Source organism: Trichosurus vulpecula, chromosome 7 (genome assembly GCF_011100635.1).
Source record: "Trichosurus vulpecula isolate mTriVul1 chromosome 7, mTriVul1.pri, whole genome shotgun sequence".
In the NCBI taxonomy this organism is placed as follows: Eukaryota; Metazoa; Chordata; class Mammalia; order Diprotodontia; family Phalangeridae; genus Trichosurus; species Trichosurus vulpecula.
The window spans coordinates 224,656,022-224,682,737 of NC_050579.1; the positions used below are offsets into that span (position 1 = coordinate 224,656,022).

At 39.0% G+C, this 26,716-nt stretch overlaps 1 pseudogene; it reads right to left on the minus strand.

The window, feature by feature from the left end:
* Positions 1-779: 779 nt before the first annotated feature.
* LOC118857824 overlaps positions 780-26,716 on the minus strand; it is a 55,151-nt pseudogene continuing 29,214 nt past the window's right edge.

Consider the following 26,716-nt stretch of genomic DNA (forward strand, 5'->3'; position numbering starts at 1 on the left):
GAGCCCATCCAGCCATTCTGGAAAGCAATTTGGAACTACCCTTTGATCCAGCAATACCACTACTAGGTCAGTATCCCAAAGAGATCATAAAAAGGGAAAAAGACCCACAGGCACTAAAATATTTATAGCAAATATTGTGGTAGCAAAGAATTTGAAATTGAGGGGATGCCTATTAATTAGGGAATGGCTTAACAAGTTGTGGCATGTGTATGTTATGGAATACTATTGTGCTATAAGAAATGATGAGCAGGTAGATTTCAGAAAAAAACTTGGAAAGATTTACATGAGCTGATGCTCAGTGAAGTGAGCAGGACAACATTGGACAGAGTAACAGCAACATCGTGTGATGATTAACATTGATAGACTTAGCTCTTCTCATCAATACAACAATCCTAGACAATTCCAAAAGACTCATACTGGAAAATGCAATTGACATCCCAAAGAAGAACTGTGAAGTCTGAATGCAGATGGAAGAATACTATTTTTAGTTTTTTGTTGTTTTTTGTTTTTTTTTTTCTCATGGTTTTTCCATTTTCTTTTTTTTTCCTAATTGCCCTGGGACCTGGTCAGGAAAAAACAATAGTTTATTATTTCAGTATTCAGTAATATCTCAGTCATCAAAAATAAAGCTCTAATACTGAAGGATGGAAGGAAGATTTCTCTACAGTACAATTGGCTAGGCTGCATCCAGAGCCCCCCAGGATGCCACAGGCAGGAAGGATGGTGGTTATTCATTCATCCAATAAATTAGGAAGCACAGAATTCAGGGGGCCAACTGCTCATTTCTGGCTGGGCATAAGGTCATAGATGGACTGGCCCTGATCCAAATGCTTCTCCATTTCAATGAGCAACTTCACACTATTCACCACCATCTGTACCAGCTCCACCTCTGAGAAGCACAGCCGATCAGCAATGGAGATGCCAAAGACACCACCCACAGCTGTTGTGTCCACACCCCCTGTCCCCATCTTCTACAGCCTCAGCTTTTTCAACACCTCACCAAACTTCTCATGCTTGCCTAGGTGGGGAAGTTTGATGTGGACACCTGCACGTAGGCCTGTGTGCAGGTTGGAAGGCCCTGTCAGGTTGTAGCCCAGGTGACGATTCCACATGAAGTCATAGTTCTTGGTGTTAAAAAGGTTTCTATTTGGGTGAGCCCCACGCAGAAATGTGTGAATACTTCCTTCATGTTACCTCTCTTCTGTATGGTGATGACCCTCAAGTGATCTTCCTCATTGATCCACACCAGAAAGATTTTGTTGTCATTGTGCAAAATGCCTCTGCCATCTGGCCAGTCTCTAGCCATGACAAATTCCAAGAGGAGTGGGGAGACAGGCTTGTCAAAGAGGAAGTGGTCATTGATCAGCTGCTGCTGTTCCTGCTCAGTCATGTTCCTCAAACCATAGTACTTCCCATTCTGGTCACCTTCCAGGCTGGCCAGAGCTTCCACAGACAGCTTCTCTATGGCACAGTGGTCGCCCCAGCTACAATGTTTGGGGAAGCAGAATCCTTGGAGACTCTGTCCAGTTTGAACACAAGAACTCAGCACATAGTTAGGATCCAGGTCATCACCACCCTGCAGATTATCAGGGTTAAGATCAGTCTTATGTTCACCTGAAGGCTTGTAGCATGTGTGTCAGTCCTCAATGATAGGATCAAACAGTTCCTTGAACACACTGTAGGCCTCTTCATCTCCAGGCACACAGCCCACAGTCATGATGAATGGGTGCCCTGGGTTATCTACACTGGTCTGTATGACATCATCCAGGATAAAGCCACTCCATGCAGCCTTATCCTGGAGTTTTTCATACAGCTCAGGCATCAGCACCTTAGCCACCTGGTTGTTGTGCAAGGAGAGGTCAGGATGTTCCTCCTCAAAGGGGAAGTGAGACTTTAGCATATTGTGGAGAAGGTGCCCTGGTGGTCACAGAAGGCGAGGAGGTTGCGAGGCAGCTGCTGTTGCTGCTGCTGCAGCTGTAATCCCAGGCCACCTTAGCCTGAGCTCAATCACGGAGGGAGGCCGATTTTTCCATTTTCTTCTGATTTTTCTTTCACAACATGACTAGTGTGGGAATACGTTTAACATTATTGTACATATATAACCTTTATCAGATTGCTTGGTTTCTTGGGAGAGGGAGAGGAGGGGAAAAGGGAGAAAATTTCAGGACTCAAAATCTTATGAATTGAAACTAAAAAAATAAAAAAAAAGACTGTGCCAGTGATATTCAAACTCTAGCTAATTCTATCAAGCTGAAAAGGCCTTCAGCATGAGTAATAATACTGTTACTTTAGTTGCTACTTTTTAAAGCTCCCTGTGGCTCAATTTGGGTCATATTTTCCTTCTTAGAAGCTACATTAACTTGCTTCAGAAACCTGCCAGTATGAAAACAGGTGCAAGAACTGAGATTTTTAAATGTGACCCTGGGTCTCCAAGGCCGTCATGGAGTTCAGTCTCTGACAGGCCCCCTAGAGCTGGAAAGGGCTCCCTGATGTACTTTGTTCAATGGACGTACTACACAAATCCCAATAGGATCATAACCAAAACATTGGGCACAGGTAGTGGAAATTTCAGCCACAGACCTTCAGACACCTAGAAGTGAATCGGGTTGTGATTTGAACTGGTGAAAGAAATGCTCACTCCAGTGAAATTCTTGATGTGTAGAAGTGAATTTTAAAATATTTTCAACATGAATATTCATAACAACTTAGCAACTCCTGTTATGCTTCATTACGTTGTAGTTATGCATTTATCCCTAAACCTATATGTACCTATATGTATTTTCCTTTTTTATGTTTCTAGCAAATATGCAACCTAATCTTTTCTTTGCTAAAAGATAACTTCATATTATGTAACCATGTCTTTAGATAGCATGTATGTGTGTATATACACACATATACACATACACACATGTAGCCAGAATGGACTTTGTTTTCTTTGAATGACTCAGCTTGCCTCGTTGAGCTTCCCTGGACGCTGGGGCTTGCTCTTCCGGGGCAGGACCAGAGCTTCCTGTGTGATGAGTCATGGCGCTGGCTGAGGGGAGGTGTGTTAACGTGGTCTACGCTGGGGGAGGGGCCAAGTCAAGAACCAATCGGCCCTGGTCGTTCAGGCGGCGCTTGATGATGTCAAAAACTCTATAAGAGGGGAGAGGACAGCTTGAAGATCCTCCTTTCCTTTTCCGGTTGGAGCCAGAGACGCCTACAGCCGAAGCTGAGCTGCCGGTAGCAGAGCTGACTAGAGGCTAGTGGGTAATCTTCTTACCGTAGAGGGGAAGCATGTATACGATTTTGCCTTATACCATCTCGCTTCTCTGTGGCCTCCTAGTTACTCTTGTGAGGCGGACTTATTGGGCCTGGAAGCTTTTGATGAAAATATCAAAATGGGGACGCTGGTTTGTGGGATTGTTACTGTGGAGTGTAAATACATGCTTTAGTTCTCCTGCCTTCTGCCTAGAGAATTCCTTATATCCTGCGGTTCCAGACCTTTTAGGCACATATGAGATTCTCTTTGAAATCATAAATTCTGCCTTCCTAATATATTTGGCGACGAGGTGGATGGGATCGCTAGATATAAGATCTCTGTTCAGAAGCAGAAGAACTTCAGAGGAAGAGATGAATATCCCAGGGTGGGAGGATCCTTTTTATTCCTCCTTAGCAAAGGAATTGGCTAAAAAAGCCGGACCCTGTGAAAACTGGGAACCAAGGCTACAGAGAGGAGATCCTAAGGATTTGGAAAGGTGTTTACAAGAGGTTGGGATTCAGTCAGGGGCATCACTATCTAGGCAAAGCTGGATAGTGTTATCAGCCTACCGGCTAGTATATGAAAGATTGAGATTAAGTGAAAGAGATGGGGGCACTCCTACCCCACAGCAAGAACGGCAATCTCAGATAGCAGGAGAACAAATTGCTGCTCAAGAACCCACTGACTCGGATGAGAACTTTTCTATTAATGTGGCTAGGAGCAACAGGAGGCCAAATAAGCCAAGAGTGCATCCCAACTCAGTCCAGACCAAGCCTGACTGCCTGCTTTGTCCTTGCCATGGTGGCAGGGGAAGCGAGTGGGGGGAAAATGAGACAGTGTTAGGGGCTGAGACAGAAAACGCGACTAGGGTTCAGGACATCCCTCGCACAGAGAATGGGAGATGGTTAAATACTCAGACAAGCGTTCGTCCCGTAGAGAGGAGGAGGACAGAAACCAGAGGTGGCAATTTAGTTACGAGGGAATTTCAGGAAGATTTCTCACCACAAGAGGTCACAGATATTTTGAGTAGATTCAGCCAAAGAGTAGGAGAACCATTAATATCTTGGATGGTAAGGCTCAGTGATCAAGGGGCCGGTGGAATATTAGTAGATAAGAGGGACTGTATGAGATTCATAAGTATCAGCCACGATCCTCTAGTTCAGCAAGCTTTTAGGGAACATCATCAGCGAGGAGATGATGCTAGCAGGACTACTCTGTTGGCATTAGCTGCTGCGGGATGCAATAAGAGATATACTAATGATTCTATGTGGCCCACTGAGCACAGACTCTGGTATTCACTTAAAGATTGTATGATGAGACTAAAGGAGGAGGTAATGAAGACTGCTATTATGACAGGAACTGCAGACAAATATTACAATGATCCCATAGGAATCCCTCATAGGAATTTAATAATTAGGACAGCTCCCCCTGCTTATAAACAACTAATTTTGAATTTGTTACTTGGGGAAGTAGGGAGCCATCTTACAGAGGTGATAAATAAGATTTTACAGTTACATGACTTAGGAGACTGGGGAAGGGACAGATCTCCTCAAGAGAGAAGGGTGAACAGCCAGCAAACTTGGCGCCAAAATGGAGTGACAAGAAAAGAAATGTTCACTGCTCTATTGAGAGCAGGGGTAGGTTTTGAAATGATAGATGGCATTCCAACCAATGAATTGTACAGGATGTACCGAGATAAAGGACTCGATAACAGGAGAGATAGGGAAATAAGAACTGCTCCTGCAAATGCTACAGATGGTGAACCTTCATACCCAAGTGAATCACATGCCAGGGAATACTAGGAAACAGGCCAGGCCCCAGCCCAAATTAAGGAAATACGTAAGCTGGATTGCAGACCTCACATTAACTTGACCATATATTGGAAAAATGGGTCAAGTACAGTAACTAGGGCATTAATAGATACTGGGGCCGAGGCCACCCTTATCTATGGGAATCCAGACAAATTCAGCCATGGAACTCCTATTACCATCACAGGACTAGGAGGGACTGAAATATCAGCCAGACAAGTTAAATTAATGATGAAAATTGGACAGTTGCCCAAGAAAGAATATAGTGTGGTTATTGTGCCTATTCCTGAATACATCATTGGAATAGACATTTTGAAGGGTATGACCTTAAATTTACCTGAAGGGAAATACCAATTTGCTGTGAGGAAAATAGGCATTAATGCAGTCTTAGTGGGGAAAATCAAGATGGATCCAATCACTTTGCCTGAACCTTCTGAAGTAATTACTTTGAGGCAATATCGTGTGCCAGGTGGGCAAGATGAAATTGCCAACACTATAAGAGAATGTGTTGAGGCAGGAGTGTTAGTCCCTACAACTACTCAATGGAACAACCCTGTCTGGCCAGTCCGAAAGTCAGATGGGACATGGAGGATGACAGTAGATTATAGACAGCTGAACAAAGTGACTCCTCCCTTGTATGCTGCTGTTCCAGACACGGTTACTTTAATAGAGAGAATACAAAAACATGAAGGGACTTGGTATGCAGTTATTGATTTGGGCAATGCCTTCTTTACGATCCCAATAGACCCCAAGCAATGGAACCAGTTTGCTTTTACTTGGCAAGGCCGACAGTATACATTTACACGCCTGCCACAAGGATATATTCATAGCCCAACTATTTGCCACAGGATTGTAGCTGAGCATTTGGATGAATTAAAGCTACCTGGTGTACAGCTTACACATTACATAGATGACATCATGATACAGGGAAAGAATATGAAAGAAGTGGAGGAGAGTTTAGCATTATTAACTGACCATATGAAAAGCAAAGGATGGGAAATCAACCCCGCAAAGGTTCAGGGGCCAGCTCAAACTGTAAAATTCTTGGGGATACAGTGGAATAGAGGACTGCGAGAAATTCTCCCACAAGCTCGACAAAAAATTCAGGATTTTCCCACCCCTACTAATAAGAAAGAGGCCCAAAAGTTCATAGGGCTATTTGGTTATTGGAGACACCACATCCCACATTTGGGACAGATTTTAAAACCCTTGTATAAAGTCACCAGAAAGAAATATGAATTCGACTGGGGCCTTGAACAAAGTAGAGCTTTTGAGGAAGCAAAGGCTGCTATACAATTAGCTCTGGACTTATGGCCTATGCAAAATGGGCCAGTGGAGTTACAAGTGACTGTACAAGATGACTATGCAAATTGGAGTCTGTGACAAAAACAACAGAGCCGAAGTGTACCTTTAGGCTTTTGGTCAAGGAAACTGCCCTCATCTGGAGTGCAGTATACACCTTTTGAGAAGCAGCTGTTAGCTGCATATTGGGCTTTAGTAGAAACTGAGCAGCTAACCCTGGGTCATGAAGTGATATTAAGGCCTGGAATTCCAATTATGACTTGGGTAATGAGTACCCCAGCTTCTCACAGAATTGGACATGCACAAGAGGTGAGCATAATCAAATGGAAGTGGTATATTCAGAATAGGTCCAGAGCAGGCAAAAGTGGAGTTTCTGCTTTACATGAATTGGTGGCGAACATTGGCACTGAGAGAAATGAAAAACCCATTGAATCTAAGCAACGGATGGTGCCATCCTTAGTGAAATGGAATAATGGGTATGATGGACTAAGTGTAGAACAGAAGAAACATGCTTGGTTTACTGACGGGACAGCAAAATATTTAGGACAGAAGAGACATTGGAAAGCAGTAGCCTATAACCCCTGTACTAGGCGAACTCTGGAAAGTTCTGGGATAGGGGGAAGTAGCCAATATGCTGAACTGATGGCAGTACATCAGGCCATCAGAATGGAGAAGGGAGGACAGTGTCATATATTTACTGATTCATGGGCGGTAGCTAATGGATTAGCTACTTGGATGCCTATATAGAGGAATCAGAATTGGGAGATTCATGGCAAACAAGTTTGGGGTAAAGAGTTATGGGAAAATATATGGGACATGTCTTTGGTTACGGATTTGTCAGTTTTTCATGTTGATGCTCATGCGACCCTGACCACACCAGAGCGTGAGTACAACGCACATGCGGATCGACTAGCAAAGATTGCCACTGAATGTATTGTCCCTACTGCAACTCCAACTGATGACTTGGCCTTAGCGAGATGGGTCCACCAGACCTCCAGCCATTTAGGGGTCCAGGCCACCCACCGATGGGCACAGGATCAAGGTATCAGTATCTCTCATGCGTTGTTAAAACAAATAACAGAGGGGTGTTGTATATGCCAATTAGAAAAAGAACGAACTCTTCCTAGGATAGTAACTGGAGAAATAGCAAGGGGAAAAGTTCCAGCCCAAATTTGGCAGATAGATTATATTGGCCCACTACCCCAGGATAAAGGATGTAAATATGTATGTACGTGTGTTGACACCTATTCAGGTGTCCTAGTGGCATGTCCTTATAAGGATGCAACTCAGAAAAAAACCTGTAAAACCCTAGATATTGTAAGTTTATACTATGGAACCCCAATGCAGATTCAAAGTGACAATGGGTCACATTTCAAGGGCAAAGAAGTGAAAAGATATTGTGTGTTGAATAATATAGAATGGATATATCATATTCCATATTACCCACAAGCATCTGGGCTGATTGAAAGAATGAATGGATTGTTGAAAGAACAGCTGAGAAAATTAAGTTCTAATAATTCATATCTACATTGGAAGGATAATTTGTCTATTGCCTTACGTAATTTGAACAATAGGCCCTTAGGGGGGAGTACACCTCTAGCCAGAATGATGACCCCAAATTTGCAGATTAGAGAACAGCAAACACGTGAGATCCAAAATATTGAATTTTGGACTGTGAGGGAAGATGTCCCCCTACCATGTCCAGAAACACCTGGTTCAGCAGGATATGATTTACATTGTATAGAGAATTTTAGGTTGAATAGGAAAGAGATAAGAAAAACCCCTACTGGAGTATGTATGAGAATCCCCAAGAATCATTTTGGATGGATATTACCTAAACCAGGATTAGCAGCTCAAGGAGTACATGTATTGGCTGGAGTGATAGATTCGAATTATCAAAAAGAAATTGTTGTGACACTCCAGAATTTGGGTGAAAAACCTGTACAATTTGGTAGGAATGATAGGATAGTTCAAGTGATTATTATCCCCTGTGAAAAAATACCCTTTGTGAAAACTGACCCTCCTCCCAGAATAACTACTAGAGGGGCAAAAGGGGCTTGCTCCATTGATAGAATAAAGTCGGGAGCTAAGGTATGGGTAAAACGGAAGCCAGATGATATTCCAAAGGCTGCAGAAGTCATAGCCCATGGGAAGAACAACACTGTAACAGTTGTCTATTCAGGGGAAGATAATTACCAAATCGTACCCCTGAACCATATATTTTACCGTGAATAGGGCTATAATATTAGATTCACGGACCCCACAGGTATGGCTGATGCTGGTAATTGACACAAGCCACTCAGAGGGAAGATGACTTTGCGTGATTAACGGATAAAAGCTTGTACATCTGGGGAAAGTCTGGGAGGACAATCCTAGTCTATCTAGGATGGGATCCTCCTGGTTTCCCTTGTACATCTGGGGAAAGGCTGGGAGGACAATCCTAGTCTATCTAGGATGGGATCCTCCTGGTTTCCCTTGTACATCTGGGGAAAGGCTGGGAGGACAATCCTGGTCTCCATCTAGGGTGGGATCTTCTTGGCTTAGTTTCCTCATTGTGTTCCGTTTAAAAAGAAACATTTCCCATCTGAGTTTGGCTCTGATATTGGATCTCTGCATAACTGAAATTTCAACTAAACTGGAGATGATTTTATTTGAAGGATAATAGCCCATACTTGCCTACTCTTTTTGTTTTCTGTTTTAGTTAACCTTGTCGCTAGTTCTGTCTCCTGCAGGTTTAAGCACCCTGCAGTTTCCGGTGACTGCCTAAGCACGTAGCATTCTTGGAATTCCTGCCAGCTCGCTAAAGAACTGAACTCTGGAATGGGACTCTTTGGGGCAGGGACACCTCTACATCCAATTTCAGCAAGAAGAAGCTATGGAAAATGAGACCTTCACCCATTACCCCAAGATTTTGAGCCCCAATTGTTTGAGGGGGGGAATGATGATAGTGTTCTGTGTACTTATTTTGTGTTATCCTTGCTATATTGTTTTATTGTTATGATATTATTGATCCTATGTAACGGATACAAAGATCTAGGGGTGGACATTTGAATTATTAATAATTATTTTGGGATGATTGATTGAAGAGATTATCTGGCTGGGATCTAGGGGTGGATCACATTTGAATCGTAAACCAATATTTGGGAATGTCACTGAATGATATGTTTTGCTTTATTGTGAATGATATGTTTTAGTTTCCTGCATAATTGGATCACAGTGTTCTAGGATATATAATTTAATTTGAATTATGATTGGATTGTGCATCCTAGAACATTGTGAGGGGTGGAGTGTAGCCAGAATGGACTTTGTTTTCTTTGAATGACTCAGTTTGCCTCGTTGAGCTTCCCTGGACGCTGGGGCTTGCTCTTCCGGGGCAGGACCAGAGCTTCCTGTGTGATGAGTCATGGCGCTGGCTGAGGGGAGGTGTGTTAACGTGGTCTACGCTGGGGGAGGGGCCAAGTCAAGAACCAATCGGCCCTGGTCGTTCAGGCGGCGCTTGATGATGTCAAAAACTCTATAAGAGGGGAGAGGACAGCTTGAAGATCCTCCTTTCCTTTTCCGGTTGGAGCCAGAGACGCCTACAGCCGAAGCTGAGCTGCCGGTAGCAGAGCTGACTAGAGGCTAGTGGGTAATCTTCTTACCGTAGAGGGGAAGCATGTATACGATTTTGCCTTATACCATCTCGCTTCTCTGTGGCCTCCTAGTTACTCTTGTGAGGCGGACTTATTGGGCCTGGAAGCTTTTGATGAAAATATCAAAATGGGGACGCTGGTTTGTGGGATTGTTACTGTGGAGTGTAAATACATGCTTTAGTTCTCCTGCCTTCTGCCTAGAGAATTCCTTATATCCTGCGGTTCCAGACCTTTTAGGCACATATGAGATTCTCTTTGAAATCATAAATTCTGCCTTCCTAATATAACACATATGGATTTATCATTAATAATTACTTTTTGTTTTCTATTGATTTAATATACCATTGTTTATTCAGTCATTCCTCATTGGATTTGGAATAATTTTCATATTTTTTGCAATTGCAAATGATCATATTGCACATCTTAGCATATATATGTATATCTACATATCTATAGATGTATCTTCAAATATATATTTATCTCTCATTATAGTGGGTATGCCCAGTTATTGTTCTGGGTTTTAATTTTCTTCAATAACAATAAGGTTGTTCTATTATTTTGATATAAAATTATTCATTGACTGCAATGATCAAGATTTTGTTTTGTTTTGTCACTAATGTCACCGTAATGAGGTTTGAAATTCTTTAACAAGGTTAGGTCCTTAGTAAGACATGAATTCCTTTATTATCCTGATTTCTCCTAACAGTTATGATCTGACCCTACTCACTCAGGGCTTTTTATCTCTTTTCTCTGCTATCAGCTCAATGCCCCATCAACTGGTTCCCACTCCTTGTTAGAGGACCAATGAGTAGCACTATAGTTCTACTATATCATTTAACATCACGCAGCTTTTATAAAAGGATATTTATTTCCAAGATAAAGCAAGAACATAGTAGAAATATTTTCCTGAACATTTTATTGGTATAATCCCACATAACATTGCTCAATGAGAAAGGAGAAGGTGGAATTTAGGCTCAAAACTTACTTCCTTTCCTATGTTGTATTGACTGTATTAATTTCATATCCAAAGATGGCATTTCTTCCAAATTCTCTGGACAGACCCTAGAAGATCACTCTGAATGATTACCATGTGCTCCTCAGAGAGTTGGTTCTGGGCTTTCTGCAATACTCAGACTAAATTCTTCAACTCCTCCATTTCTGTGGCTTTTAAACTCCCAGGATCAGAGACTATACTTCCTATACCCAAAATATAAAAGAATGTGTAAAAAGGCCAAGGAGCATCTGTTTCTCAGGGTCCATATAGCCTTACTATGTCAAAGTACCACAGACTATCCCCATACCACATAGTTTTCTCACTTGGTGATCATGAGAGAAGCAGTCACCTCACTCCCCTATATGCAAATACAGCAAAGACAGCTTTAGCTGACTCTGACCCTTTTGAAGATGCTCAAAGTTCCTGTTACAAAGTCAATGAAAAAACAGGGTCCTCCCAACTATAGAACAGAGCAAGCAGAATCCGTCACAGAATGTCCATGCATACATTTTGTTCATACATCATTATGATTCTCCTGGAAGTAACTCCCTAATAGCCCTAAAATGGGAACTCCATCCCAGCAAGCTTATGGTATCTGCACATGTGTCAGATCATCATTACAATTATTATTCTACTGATACCAAATTTATGTTCTTTGAACCACCAATTCATTCACCTGAGAGATATCTGTGATCTTGCCCTAGAAAATAAGGCAGAAAAGTTACATAAAGACAAATTCATAACTTGGATGTTGAAATGAGAGGAGACAGTTTTATCCACATGGACTAGATTCTCAGAAAGGAAATGAGTATAGACATATAGCTGTGCTCTAGGGAATTATGTATTTTGAGCCCCACTTTCAGATCTCTACACTCCATAACTCACATTATCAGTGAAAAGCAAACCAGAGTTGTCCCTCTAATTTGCATCTCTTTCTCTTGATGGAGACGTTTATATCAAATCAGTAGAAGTACAAGGAACAAAGTTCTACCATTTCCCTCCCCAAACTCTAGGAACATAACCCTCCCCCATCCATTACTTCAGTGGAAGGTAGGAGAGGTGGCTCAAAATTTTGCTCATTTCCTACATTATATTGGTTGCTCCAAGTTCACCTCCATTTTCTTTTTCAAACCAAAGTGGTACAAGAGTCAATGAACATCAAGGGAATGTCTTTGCTAGGTCCATAAATTTCTTCACTTAATTCAAGAGGTTTTATCTAAGAACTTCTGTACTGATTCAGAAACTTTCTCTTTGACTTGGGACATTTATTGTAAAACTCTTGATTTGGAAGAGAAACTCCTCAGTTTCTTCCACCACCACCCCGCAGCTCAGGTATTATGTAATTTAGTATTTTATGTTGATACTTCAATGGTTCTTTATGTGTCTTTTCGCTGATATGTGTTCTCCTTCTGACAGTCAATATTACAACTCAACCACATCTTCTTATTCTGTGTAATTCATTTTGTTGGGTTTTTTTTCATAAAACAGCTCTTAATTTTATTTATTAGTTCAATAGTTTTCCTACTTTCAATATTATTGATATCTCTGATTTTCAAAATTTCTAATTTGGTATTTAGTTGAGGATTTTTAATTTGTTTTTTTCTAGCTTTTTTTAGTTGCATACCCAATTCATTGATCTCTTTCCCTATTTTATTCATGTAAGCATGTAGAGATATAAAACTTCCCCTGAGAACTACTTTCACTAAATCCCATAAATTTTGGTATGTTGTCTCATTATGGTCATTCTCTTGCATGAAATTTCATTTGTTTTTTGATCCACTGATTCTTTAGGATTAGATTTAGTTTCCAATTAATTTTTAGTCTATCTTTCTATGGCCCTTTATTACACATAATTTTATGGCATCATAATCAGAAAATGATGAATTTAATATTTCTGCCTTTCTTCATTGGATTGTGAGGTTTTTATGCCCTAACACATAGTCAATTTTTGCGTAGGTGCCATGTACCACTGGGGAAAAAAAGTATATTCCTTTCTATCCCCATCCAATTTTCTCCAGAACTTTATCCTATCTAACTTTTCTAAAATTCCATTTACCTCTTTACCTTCTTTCTTGTTTATTTTGTGGTTAGATTCATCTAGTTCTGAGAAAGGGAGCTTGAGATCCCCCACTAGTATAGTTTTGCTACCTATTTCTTCCTGTAACTCATTTAACTTCTCTAAGAATTTGGATGCTATGCCACTTGGAGCATATATGTTTAATATTGATATTACTTCATTGTCTATGGTACCTTTTAGCAAGATATAGTTCCCTTCCTTATCTCTTTTAGTTAGGTCTATTCCTGCTTTTGCTTTATCTGAGATCAGAATTGCTGCCCTTGCTTTTTTTTTCCTTCAGCTGAAGCATACTATGTTCTACTCCAGCCTTTTACCTTCACTCTTGTGTATGTCTCTGCTTCAAGTGTGTTTCATGAAAACAACATATTGTAGGATTCTGGTTTTTAATCCACTTTTGCTGTCTGCTTCCATTTTATAGAGAGTTCATCACATTCATATTCGAAGTCATGATTACTAATTGTATTTCCCTTGGTCCTATTTTCCCCCACTTATGCTTTTCTCTCTGTATAACTCTTATTCATGACTTCTTATGCAACTTTCATAGGTGATTGTTCCAAGGTGTTTCTTCAAGTCTCCTTGACATTATGTGGGTATCCATGAAATGCATGAGTTAGTCCATCTATTATCCCTTGTTCTTTCCACATGACTCTCTACTTCTCTTTCTGCTCATTTATCTCTTGGACTATGTCTTTAGTGTCTCTTCTGCTTTACAATTCTTTAATGGAATATGCTGAAGATGGAACATGCATATTGTGGGGAGCCTTATGCTATACAGTTGGACAGATGGTCCACAGAGCTATCCATTAGTACGGATATATTGAATAGACATCGGGAACAAACAATCTGTTGGTCCAGCTTAGTGTTCTACTTAGTTGAAATGCATGTATATGGAAGAAGAATGTGTCTAGTGTGACAGGCTTCTTGATTAAAGTGTCAGGCTGATAATTCTATGGGTGTGGGTTTTATCCTTGTAATGGGACAATCTAACTTGAGGCAGCTGGGTAGTACAGGGGATTCATTTAGGGATTTAGAAGGTCTGAATTGATCTCAGTTCAAATGCTGCTTCAGCCTCTAGCTTTGTGACTTTGGACAAGTCACCCTCTCTATATGTCTGTTTCCTCATCTGTACAATGAGGGTGTTGGACTTTTTGCTTTAAGTTTATTTTCTGTGATTATAAAAACATAAGGTTGTCTGGTAGAGGAGAATTTTTTGGCAGGAGTACCTCCTCTATGGCCTGAATGTTTTCATCTTTCCCGAAAAAATGAAATTATTGATGATAATTCACATTTCTTTTAAGGCTTCATAGAGGCCAAAGAAATTTCAGAGACTAAACCATTCACTTTCAATTTCACAGATGGGTAGATTGAGGCTCATAGAGGTTGTATTTTGCTCATTATCACATAGCATTTAAATATGTGAAGCAAGATTTGAATCTAGGTCTTCATGACACCAAGTCAAGCATTCAACACATAAGACTTTTTCATCATAACAATTCTGAAGGCAGGTAGTGTTAATATTGCTGTCCCTACTTTCCTGAGAGAACTTAGGCTCAGAGAGACTGTGGATTTTGTCTATGGTCATATAATTAGTGTCATATCAGAGATCTAAAGCCCTCTTTCTAGTGTATGTTTATACTATCTCACTAAAAGAACTCACAGGCTGAACCCCCATAACTGGGATTCTCTCCACCCTTATCTCTACCTACAGACATCTCTTGCTTCTTTCAAGTCTCAGTTAAAATCCCAGCTTCTACAGGAAGCTTTTTTTGATTCTCCTTAATGCCAGTGCCTCCCCTCTGTTGATTATCTGCAGCTAATCCTGCACATTATCATGCTTGTACATAGTTGTTTATGTGCTGTCTCCCCCATTAGACTGAGAGCTCCTTAACTGTCTTTTGCCTTTCTTTGTGTCTTTATCCTTAGCGCAGTACCTGACACATATTTAAGGGTTTAGTAAATGCTCACTGACTGACTAACAATTTGTTTTATTTCTACTAAGTATAGGAACAGAATTAGAATCTTCAAAAGCTAAATCATATGGTATAAATAGATGATAACTATGGGGGGGGGGGTTAGAACTATGATATCATCAGTATAGCAGATTCCTAGTGAGAAATCCCCCCTTTACAAATGGCTGTAACTTTTTAGTGATGTACAGTCTTAGAGTGTTACTTGGGAATGGGGGCTGGGGACTGGAAGGTTAAATGCATTGCCTAAGTGTATATAGTCAGTAGTGTCAGAGACAGGATTTAAACTCAGCTCTTTCTGCCTCCAAGCCCAGCCCGCTAAGCCATGCTGTCTCTAAGAAAAGCTAATTATTGTGTTCATTTGGGCACAAAGTGATAATACTATTAACTTTCAGCCTTATGTTTTCAAGACATCTCAGGGATGAATTGTTATAGTTTTTTTCTTAAAAATCCTTTCTTAAAGCTTCACATATTTGCTACAAAAGCTTGCCAGATTTAAGATTTATATAGAGAACTTCTGGTGATCAATAGGCAACAAGATGGTACAATCGATAAAACACTTGGCCCTGGCATCAGGAAGACCTGAGTTCAATTCCAACTTCAGATACTAATAAGCTGTGTGACTTTGGGTAAGTCACTTGACCTGTGTTTACTTTGGTTTCCCTAACTGTAAAATAATAATAATGATAGCCCCTACCTCTCAGGCTTGTTGTTAAGATCAAAGGAGATTTTTGTAAAGTACTTGACCCAAAGTAAGCACAATATAAATGCTAGTTATTATTATTAATGAAACCTTCTTTCCAAAACTATATCAGCTACCCTTTTACAACTTAGAATCTTACGGAGTTTCAATAAGCATTTTAATTGAAAACTAAAAACAAAAATATGTGCTAACGTCAGAGTCACATTCTTTAATATGATACTGGGTCTTGAAGGCTCTGTCACCGGAATGCAGTACAAGCTAAAAATAATTCTTCAATACTCTCTGGCTACTTGTGACACTGCTCTCTATTTGCTCTTTTCCTGCCTATCTAATGGTGCCTTCTTGGCCCCCTTTGCTATAATAATCAGCCATATCACACCTCCAATCCACAGGTATGCCCTAGAATTCTGTCCTATTGCTTTTTATCTTCTAATTGTACCATCTTATTTGGTGTTATTATCAGCTTCTTTGGGCTTTGTTACCATGCCCATGCAAAAGATCCCAAGATTGTTATTTCCAACCCCACATCATGACTTGTACATTGGACATTCTAATCTGGATGTCCCATAGGCATCTCAAACTCAACATAACTGAGAGAGAATTCATCATCTTTTCCCTAAAATCTATCCCTCTTCCAAAAAGCTCTATTTCTATTAAGCATGCCACCATCTTTCCAATCACCTTGGTATCATTCTCTATACTTCACTCTTCCTCAACCCAAATATACAATTATTGGCCAAATCTTGTTATTTCTACCACCACACCAGCTCTTATGAGTCATCTTCCCTGTACTTGCTCACAAACAGCACTAGCCCCCATCATCCCTTGTCCAGACTACCACAACAGCTTTCTAATTTATCTCCTTGCTTAAAGTCTCTCACCATTTCACTCCATCTTCAATAGTTCTGTCAAAGTGCAGGTCAGACCATGTCACCTCTGTACTCAAACTCTATTGCCTCTAGAAGCAAATATAAACTCATCTCTTTGACAGTAAAAGGCTTTCAGAACCTTTCTATTCTTATTAAACATTTCATTCTTTTATACACTCTTTGGCATGGTTAAACTGGCCTTCATATTTTTCTTCATACAAGGCATTTAGTTTCTCACCTTTATGCTCTATCAGTGCAGATTATCTTTCAGGTTGGGGAAGTATTTCTTGGTCACATCTACCTATTTTCCTTCAATATTCAACTCAAATATCACTTCTATCAGTCATTCAGACAACAAGCATTTATTAAGGACCTGCTATATTTCAGGCACAAAAGAAAAATGTAATCTCTGACTCTGAGGATGTTAAAATCCAGTGAGGGAAGAAAATGTGTAAATATATAGGTATATGGTGCTGTTCGATAATCTAAGCAACAAACTTATGTTTGTCATCTGAAGGATAGATAGATGAGTTTGGAAGAGAGCAGTGGAAGGATGGCCACCAGCTGATGAATACTTTGCCCATAGCAAAGTGCTGTGAAGACTGAGTATTAGGGCACATCCACATAGAGAGTACTCACAGTGATACAGGGCTCCAAATAGACTTGATATTTTTACTCTGATGTCACTTCTAACTTTATGCACACTCTTGCTATATTTATAAGACCCATTGCAATATGTATACATACATATATATGGAAAGAAAGCAAGTGGGAGGACTCTGTCATCTTCAATTATGCATGCATAAAATTGGAGCAGAGAAGGGACTGAAAAATATATACGCAAAAAGACAGAAGATGTCAACCTTGATATGATATGCAGAGAAAAAAAACACATACTCTAAAAATAAATCCTACCATTTAACCCACTGTTGCTTAATTTAATTCTAGCTTCAACAGAAATGTATTTTGTCTATCAAGATATTAAATCTAGGCTGTTATCCCACCCAGCAGAGACTAAACCTTGCTCTGCAATACTGAGACAAGATACAAATTCATAATGTTCATTTAAGCCAAAAAAAAATGACTGACTGTACAATGATATATGGTTTGTTGGTGTGTATCTCATATTGCCTTGTCTACCCCCGAAAACAAATAAACAAACAAACAAAACCTAATAGACAGAACAGCTGCCCCAAGAAACTGGATGGCAATTTCTAGGAACAGGAAGCATATTACAATGGAAAGAGTTTTAAATATGGAATCAGAGGAACTGAGTTCAAATGTTGACTCTTCTTTACAGTACTGATGTGACCTTGAACAAAAGAGTTTATGACACTTTATAGCTTACAATCATAGAATCATAGACTTACAGATGGAAGGGTTCATTGTGATTCCTTTTCCAGATAACATTTTCCAGATGAGAACATTGAGGATCAGAGAAATTAAGTGATTTGCCCAATATAGTATTAATCTGATCAAAGATCTTCCCCACCCATTCAATAGGGCTCTGGTGGGCTAGGTGGGAAAATCTAATTATATCTTCATTCATAAGTAGGCCTACAGCCCCAACTTACTAGGTGCTAAGCCCATGTGGGCGTGAAGCCCACAGGGCCCCAAGGGGAATTGCTAAGACCAGAGTCATGGTATGTGCACTGAGTTCTAGTCAATCAGATGATGGCTAGGACTGTATAAAAAGAGAGCCCAGGACTGGGAGCAGCAGAACTGAGAGCGGCAGGATTCAGAAGCAGAGAATCAGCATCAAGAGAGAGTGCAGAGTGGAGAGTGCTAAACAAGAGAGAGTTGTAGAGATCAAGGAACTCTGAGTCAGCAGCGCTGCAGGAGAGAGTGCTGAGCAGAGAGTTAGAATTCATGAGTGATCTTTTATAGGAAGGCCCTAGCAGGGAAAGTTACAAGTATGGCTTGGTTCCTTGCTGCAATATTTTGTTCTAATTTCCTTGTTAATACAGTAAGGTGGGCTTAACAGTTTTGGAATGTTATTGCTACAATATCAAATTGGGGGCATTGGTCCTTGAATCTGATCATCTGAAGTCTAAATAAATGCTACACTTCCTCTGCCTACTACCTAGAGAATTCCTTATACTTCTCACTTCCAAACCACTCAGGCATGTCTATGGCCCTCTCTGAGGTCATGAATTTTGCCTTACTGCTCTACCCAGTCACATAGCTATTGAGTTTCTCAGGTAGGATTTTAACTTGGATCTGCCTAATTCTAAATCTTATATCCACTAAACCAGGGGTAGGAAAATTACAGCCCAAAGCTGGACCTAATAATGGTTTTAGCTAACAGCTGTATAGAAACAGGACAGATTTGGCTTGTAAGCCATAATTTTCCAAACTTGCATGACTTTCTAACTGATAAGCTTCCATGACTGACTCCATCCTGCCTCTCCATGAGTGGCATGGTGCAGTAGAAAAGAGCAGGTTCTAGAATGATAGAGGATGTATTCAAATCCAAGTCACTTAATCTCTCTGGGCTGCTGTTTCTTTTTCTGTAAAATGAGTAAATTGAACTAGTAGAACTATAAGATCCCCTTCAACTCTTTGAACCTATGAACTAAAGAGCTTTCACCCCTAAACATGAATCACTTTCTTACAAATTAAAAATCACCCTACCTAATGAGCCCGGGGTCCCCTTTTGTAGTTTTCTCATGGTTTATTTAAAATCCAGGGCTATTCATAAATAAAAAATGTGAGGTAGATGATTTGTCTTCATCTCACTTCTTGTTGCTTTCTCATGTCTGTCACTTATTGCCCAAAATGAGGTACCAATATTGCTCCCAGTTGTTTGGGGTTTCCCTCTCATTGTATTACCCTACTGAATAAAGTTCCATAAGGGGACATTATTTATTCCCTCTCCCACCTACTCCTATCTGCCTTTGATTTCCTTCAGATCCAAGTGGCCTAGAAAACTGCTAATATAAAATAAGCTGAGTTGTTAGTTCCTCTCAGTAAAAATAAATAATCAAAACTGATTTAAGGCATTCTTCCTGAAGATACAACCTTCTAACCTAAGGGTCTAAGTGTGATGGTGGAATTTTCATATACCATGATAGACCATCAATAAAAAAAAAATATTTTTGCAACTGGCCTTTGGGGCAGCTCTGGAATCACAGATTTCACTTTGTGTTTTGCTTGTAGTGAAAATTTTTTATTTTTGTTGTCCAAAGGGAGGGCTAAATAAATGTTATGTTGACCAAATCACTTAAATGACTTGGTTAGTTTTAATGAAATGTCATTTTCTCTCTTTGAAATACTGAAGGCTAGTATCACCTTTATGACATAAGTTCTTTTCTCAAGATTTAGAATATCCTTTTAAATTCTGAAGTTCATTTTTATAACTGTGGCCACAAACAATAGATAGTTACTATTAAAATAATAGAATTTCCTTGTCCAATGGGAATGCTCATAAGTGAGTAAGTGTTAAGTTTTGACTGTAAAACATAGCAGCTTTTGGGTTTTTGTTTTTGTTTTGTTTTGTTTTTTTGCAAAATACAGTTGAAATTTTTTCAAATATTCTTTTAATTGAAAAGTTGTAGATTTAGGTTGGAGAAGGCCTAGTTATGGTAGAGTAAAAAGTTTAGATTTTACTGTTTCATCCAACGCAAGTTTGGGGGCAGAGGACTGACAAAACCATAAGTATGTCCAGTACCATAGGAACTGCACTTGAGGTCAATATAATTTTAAAAATGCCATGAACAACCAAATCAGTTAGAAGGTACTTTAGATGATATTACCATTTTCAGTTGCCTCGGTTTCATAGATAAGCCCACAACAGAAAAAATGTATGTATGCATGTATGTATGTGTACATATGTGTATTTATGTGTATATGTATTTACATATTATATGTGTTGTATATATCTATATATGCATGTTATGTGTATATGTGTTATATATCTCTATCTGTCTAACATCTATCTCATGTTGAAAAGCCCTAATCCCGTGGAAGAGTAATATAACTGCCAATGCTTTGAGCTATCTCCTAAGAGTGTTGTTTGCTTGTCATACTTCAAAAGTAGGCAGTCAATTTCGGAAAATGGTGACACACTGGTTGCTATATTTAAGCTGTCTCAGCTGAGTCTTTTTGATAAAAGACAGATGCACCTAATATCAATTTTCTGTACTCTCTTCCTCACTTTGACCTAATCTTTAGCTTTAACTGGATTTTGAGGTTTTCTTCTGGCTAGTCCCCCAATATTTTCTTCAATAGCCTGGTCCTTTTCTAGTTACAGTCCCAGTTCTTTTTAATAGAAATGCTTGATTCTGATGGCAGAGAAAATTACATGAATGAAGTCTTGTGTACTTCTTTCCAATTAAGTAAGCTGGATGGGCCCCTCTATTAGACATGATGCAATATAGATGCTCTTTTATAGTAGAACCTATTGCAAGCTGGTTGTTGATTGAGGGCAGATGGACCAGCTTCAATGGATAATAAAATCTCCATCTTTGATTTCCTTTTGGCCTGCACAGGTATAATGGCCCACTATTACAATAAGGTGCTAAAAGAACATGAGTCTGCTCTTGTTAAGGGAAAATTTTCTATTACCTTAGTAAGTGAACAAGGAAAGCATAAAATGGTGTTGAGGAGCCAAAGCTTCACAAATGATAGTAGAAAGCAGTTTTGAAAACCAAGACAAAGTAGAAGCAATGTGATGGACAATAGAAGTATAACAACTAAAAGGGATGCCATCCTACTCAGTGGAAAGTGAGATATGAAGCTGAGCTGAAAATAAAGTGATAGCATCACCAGAGGACATTACAACTTTGGAGCATTGGACATGTGAGTTACCATGGCCATTTCTTCACAATCTGGTCACATCTGCCAGGTCTGCCCCATGTACATGCCTGGGTTCCTGACACATGACCACGCATGGGCATGTTTATTGGCCACACATATTTCCTATATGTCTGTCTTATCTGTGTGTTCCCTGATCATATATGTTCTTTGAGTCTATATCCTTTCTTACTCTTTGGATGGTAATCTGTTGGAGAATGAATTCCAATGCATATATTGGGCATGGGAGGGAGATCTTTTCATTGTGTATCCTATGCTGTATAAGTAAATGTCTTTTATTTTGAATTGATGCATTCTATGGCTACCTGGTAAATTTAAAGTCTTCAGTGGGAACCCACAAGTTATTATTTTGAATGGGTACTGACCCAAATTGTACCTTGAACCTAGAGTATGTTTTCAGGGGACCCACACATGAGGGAAATCTTAGGCACTAACTCAGAATTAGAATTTCACAGTTAGAAGTAACATCAGAGTTTATCTATGCCAAATTGTGCCCAAATAGCAATCTTTCCTAATAGGATATCCAACAAATTGTATCCAAGACTCTGTTTAACTTAGGGAATCCACTACCTCTCAAAACAGCCTATTTCAATTTGAGACTTTTTAATTATCAGGAAGTTGTCTTAGTGATAATAAGTTTAAATTCACTCTGACCCTTCTATCCATTGCTCTTGATTCCATCTTAAATGGATAAACAGAACATACCTAATCCCTTTTCCACCTAGAAGCATTAAAAAGTATTTTATTGATCTTTTGTTTATATCACCTTTATTTCCCAATATATCAGTCCCTTTCTTCCACTCAGAAAGTGTCCCTTATAATAAAGAGTAAAGTAGAAAGGAGAAAAATAAGCAATTTAGCATAACTAATCAACATAATAATTCCCAAAGTATATGCACAGTACAATATTCATAGTTACCTACATCTACAAAAAAGAGACACCAGTGAACTTTTAACATTTCTTCTTTGGGATCAAGCCTGGTCATTATAATTGCCCAGTGTTCAGTTTTGTTTGTTGGATCTTCATCCAAGGCATACCCCCTTAATGTGAGTGTCTCCCAAGGCTATAATTTGCACTCTCTTCTCTACCTATGTTATCTCATGTGTAGATCTCTTTGCATTTCTTTGAAAGTAATTCCAAGTTCTAAATATTGAACCCTGGTATCTCTCCCACACTACAATTCTATATCACCAACTTCCTTTTAAACATCTTAACCTGGATGCCCCATAGGTATCTCAAATTTTATATACATATATACAAAAAAAGAATTTGTTATTATTTCTATTTCTCCACTCACGCAGACAACTATCTTAGTTCAGGCTTTCCTTATCCCTTGCTTGGACTAATAGCTTCCTAATTTTTCTCCATGCCTCAAGACTCTTTTCCTTTTAATCTGTCTTCCACTCAATTATCAGTTACCTTCCTGAAGCACGGTTCTGTCCATCTCATCTCCCTATTAAGGTGACTGCCTATTACCTCCAAGACTAAAAATAAACTCCTCTTCTTGGAATCCAAAACTTTTCAAAACCTAGCCCTTTCATATGTTTCCAGTTATCTCACATTTTACTCCCCTTCACACATTCTAGATCAGTTACACTGATTTCCTTGTTCTTGTCTCTGTGCCTTTGTTCTTGCTGCACTTCATGTTTTCAGTGCTCTTCCTCACTTCTGTCTCTTTGTTTCCCATGATTCTTTCAAGTTTCAGTCCAAATCATACCTTCTTCAAGAGACCTTTCACAGTCAGTGCCATTTTCTCTAAGATTATTATACAACTACTCTATATATCCTTTACATACCTAGTTATTTATATGTTGTCTCTCCCACAGAAGTGAAAATTCACTGAGGGGAAAGACTGTTTTAACTTTTCTTTGTATTCCTAGAGCATAGCTCAATGACAGATCAATATTAAGCACTTAAGAAATGACTTTTATTGGTTGATTGATGTCACAGAGTTTCAAGTACTTGAAGATAGCCATCATATTTGCACTATAGCTTTTCTGAAGGTGAAATATCACTAGTTCCTTCAGAAGATTCTCAAATGGGACAAAATCCTTTAAAATCTGTCCCTCCTACCTTTCTAGTAGTATTATTCCCACCCACCCTCACTGCTAGTCATTTATTATCTGATCCAGTGACACTGACTTTCATGCTATTCCTAAAACAAAGCATTCAAATTCCTGACTGGGGATTTTCACTAGTGGTCCACAATGCCTGGAAGGATCTCCCTTCTCATCTCTGCTTCCTGGCTTCCATACATTTTACAGGAAGCCTTGACCTGTTCTCCTTACTTCTAGCACCTTCTCTTCATGGATTATTTCCAATTTATCCTTCAGATAGCTTGCTTACGTGTTTTCCCGCATTAGGCTATAAGCTCCTTGAGAGCAGAAACTGGCATTTATCTTTCATTACATCCCTATCTCTTGGTACTGTGCCAGGTACATAATAGGTGCTTAATAAATGTTTATTGTTTGACTTTGTTGGCCATTTTCAGTCATGTCTAACTCTTCATGACCCCATTTGGGGTTTCCTTGACAAAGATACTGGAGTGGTTTTGTCATTTCCTTCTCCAGCTCATTTTCAGATGAGGAAACTGAGACAAAAAGGGTTAAGTGACTTGCCCAGCTAGTAAGTGTCTGAGGCCAGATTTGAACTCAGGAAGATGAGTCTTCCTGACTCCAGGCCCAGCACTCTCTCCACTGTGCGATTGACTATATTGACATCCCCATTTATACTTACTCCTTTTGCTTCCCTATTTTCATCTTTCTTAGCCCTATTTCAATGTCTTCATTATGAGAACCCCCTCTTGCTCCATTCCCCATTCCTGGAATAAAATTCCCCCTTTTTTGAAGACCCAACTCAAACATCATCTTCCAGAAGTCTTTCCTGATCACTCCAGGTGAAATATATCTTTCCCTCCTCCATGTCTTCATAGCACTCTGCTTGGATCTTTTGATTTATCTTACTCTCTTTTATATGTGGCTCTCTGAAAAGGTGGCAGATCTAATCCCTTCTCATTTCCACATTTTAGGATCCCTAGCTTTCTCCAAAGCTCATTTTAAACCAACCTCCTACATGAAGCTTTTCCTAATATCCCCACCAGCTGGTACGAACCACTCTCTGAATCAATCTTGTATTATTTGATATATATTTTATATATACTTCATACACTCACAAGTTGTTTTCCTCAATCAAATTAAGCTCCTTGAAGGTAGAAACTGGTTTCCTTTTGGCTCTCTGTCCCTAGTGACTAGGCCTGTACCAACACATCATAGGAGCTTAATAAATAATTGTTGATGGATTATTCGGTAGTGAACTGATACTGGGGTAAAATACTGATGTGCCCAAAACACTTTAAAGCTCAGAATTTTCTACAAAAAAAAAGATATTGTGCCTTTGAAAGACTGATTGAACTTCTAGGCATCATAGATTCTGTCTGTTGTTTAGAAATTGTTTGTATAAATGCCAACAGATCTTATTCATAATGATAATGATGTGCATTTGTATAGGACTTTTAAGACTTAGAAAGCACTTTGAATAGTTTGTTTGTTGGCATGAGGGTTGTTTAATCCCTGGGATCCCCAAGGGAACAAAGCAAAAAGAATAGCCCATCAAGTCATCTTTGTGTTCCATAGTGTAAGAAAAAATTAATATTTAAACTCTCATCCGTTGTTTCAAAAATACATAAGAAAAGTACCTGAGATGAAATGAAAGATGACATGAGGCTCCTAGCAGTGTTAATGGTAGAACTGGCTGCATTGACCTTTGTGAGTATTCTGACACAGTTCTTTTCCTCAGACAGTTTTAGTCCTCACTATGATAAATGGAATGATTTGGCTGCTCAGGATCAAGTCCCAGTTCTCCTACATGCCACAGAACTGTCTGTAGAGTTGGCAATTGGAAAGGATATGCTTCTCCCACCAGGTCTCATCCCTCTCTGTAATTCCCATTTTCACAGTTATTTTAACCCTCCAACTATTCAGCTCCCTAATCTGTTTTCTGTGCTTGTCCCTCATCCATTTTCCTCTCATTGGAAATCAGTAGATGTGTACTGTGGTAGATTAGTTAACAATAATCAACAAGCATTTATTAGGTATCTACTATGAGAAAAGAATTGTGCAAGGCACTTACTACACAGAAATGATACAAATCATTTAAATGTATTTTATCAAAAAGGTTTGTAAGTCAGATGTCAAGAAAGGATTTTTTTCTTTTTATTACTTATTTATTTTTAGCATCCTTTTTAAAATTGAGTTCTATATTCTCTCCCTCCCTCCTACCCCTACCCTACGCTTTAAGAAGGCAAACAATTTGATATCAATTATGGGGGTGAAATCTTGCAAAATATATTTCCATGTTAGCCATGTTGTTTAAAAAAGCAATAAAAATTAAGTGAAAAATTATGTTTCAATTTGCACTCTGAATTAATCAGTTTTCTCTCTGGAGAAGGATAGAATTTTTCATCATAAGACCTTTGGAATTGTCTTGGATCATTGTATTGATCAGAACAGCTAAATCTTTCACAGCTGATCACCATTACAATATTGCTGTTACTGTGTATAATGATCTCTTGGTTATGCTCACCCTTTTCATTAGTTCATATAGACCTTCCCATGTTTTGTTTTTCTTTCTGAAACCGTATCCTTCATCATTTCTTATAGAACAATAGTATTCCATCTCAATCATATACCACAACTTGTTCAGACATTTCCCAATTGATGGGCATAATCTCAATTTCCAATTATTTGTCACCACAAAAAGGAGCTGCTATAAATATTTTTTATTGTAGAGATCATTTTCCTTTGTCTTTGAATCTTTTGGATTCAGACCTAGTAGAGATATTGCTAGGTCAAAGGGTATACACAGCTTTATAGGCCTTTGGATGTGATTTGAAATTGTTCTCAAGAATGGTTGGACCAGTTCACAACTCCAACAACAGTGCATCAGTATACGCATTTTTATTTATTTACTCCACCCTTTGTCATTTCTGTGATAACCTGAGAGTTGTTTTAATTTGTCTTATTCTAATTAATAGTGATATAGAATATTTTAATATCATTATAGACAGTTGTGATTTCTTCTGAAACTTTGTGTTCATATCCCTTGACCATTTATTAATTTGGGAATGGCTTTTAATTTTTAAATTTTATTCAGTTCTTATATTTTAGAAATAGGACCTTTATCAGAGAAATGTGCTATATTTTTTTATATTGCTCTATTATCTGTAATAGCTTTTGGTAAAATGTTCCTTCCTTGATTATGTCTTTTAATCAGGTCTGTTTTTGCTTTTACTTCAAATGATATCATGAT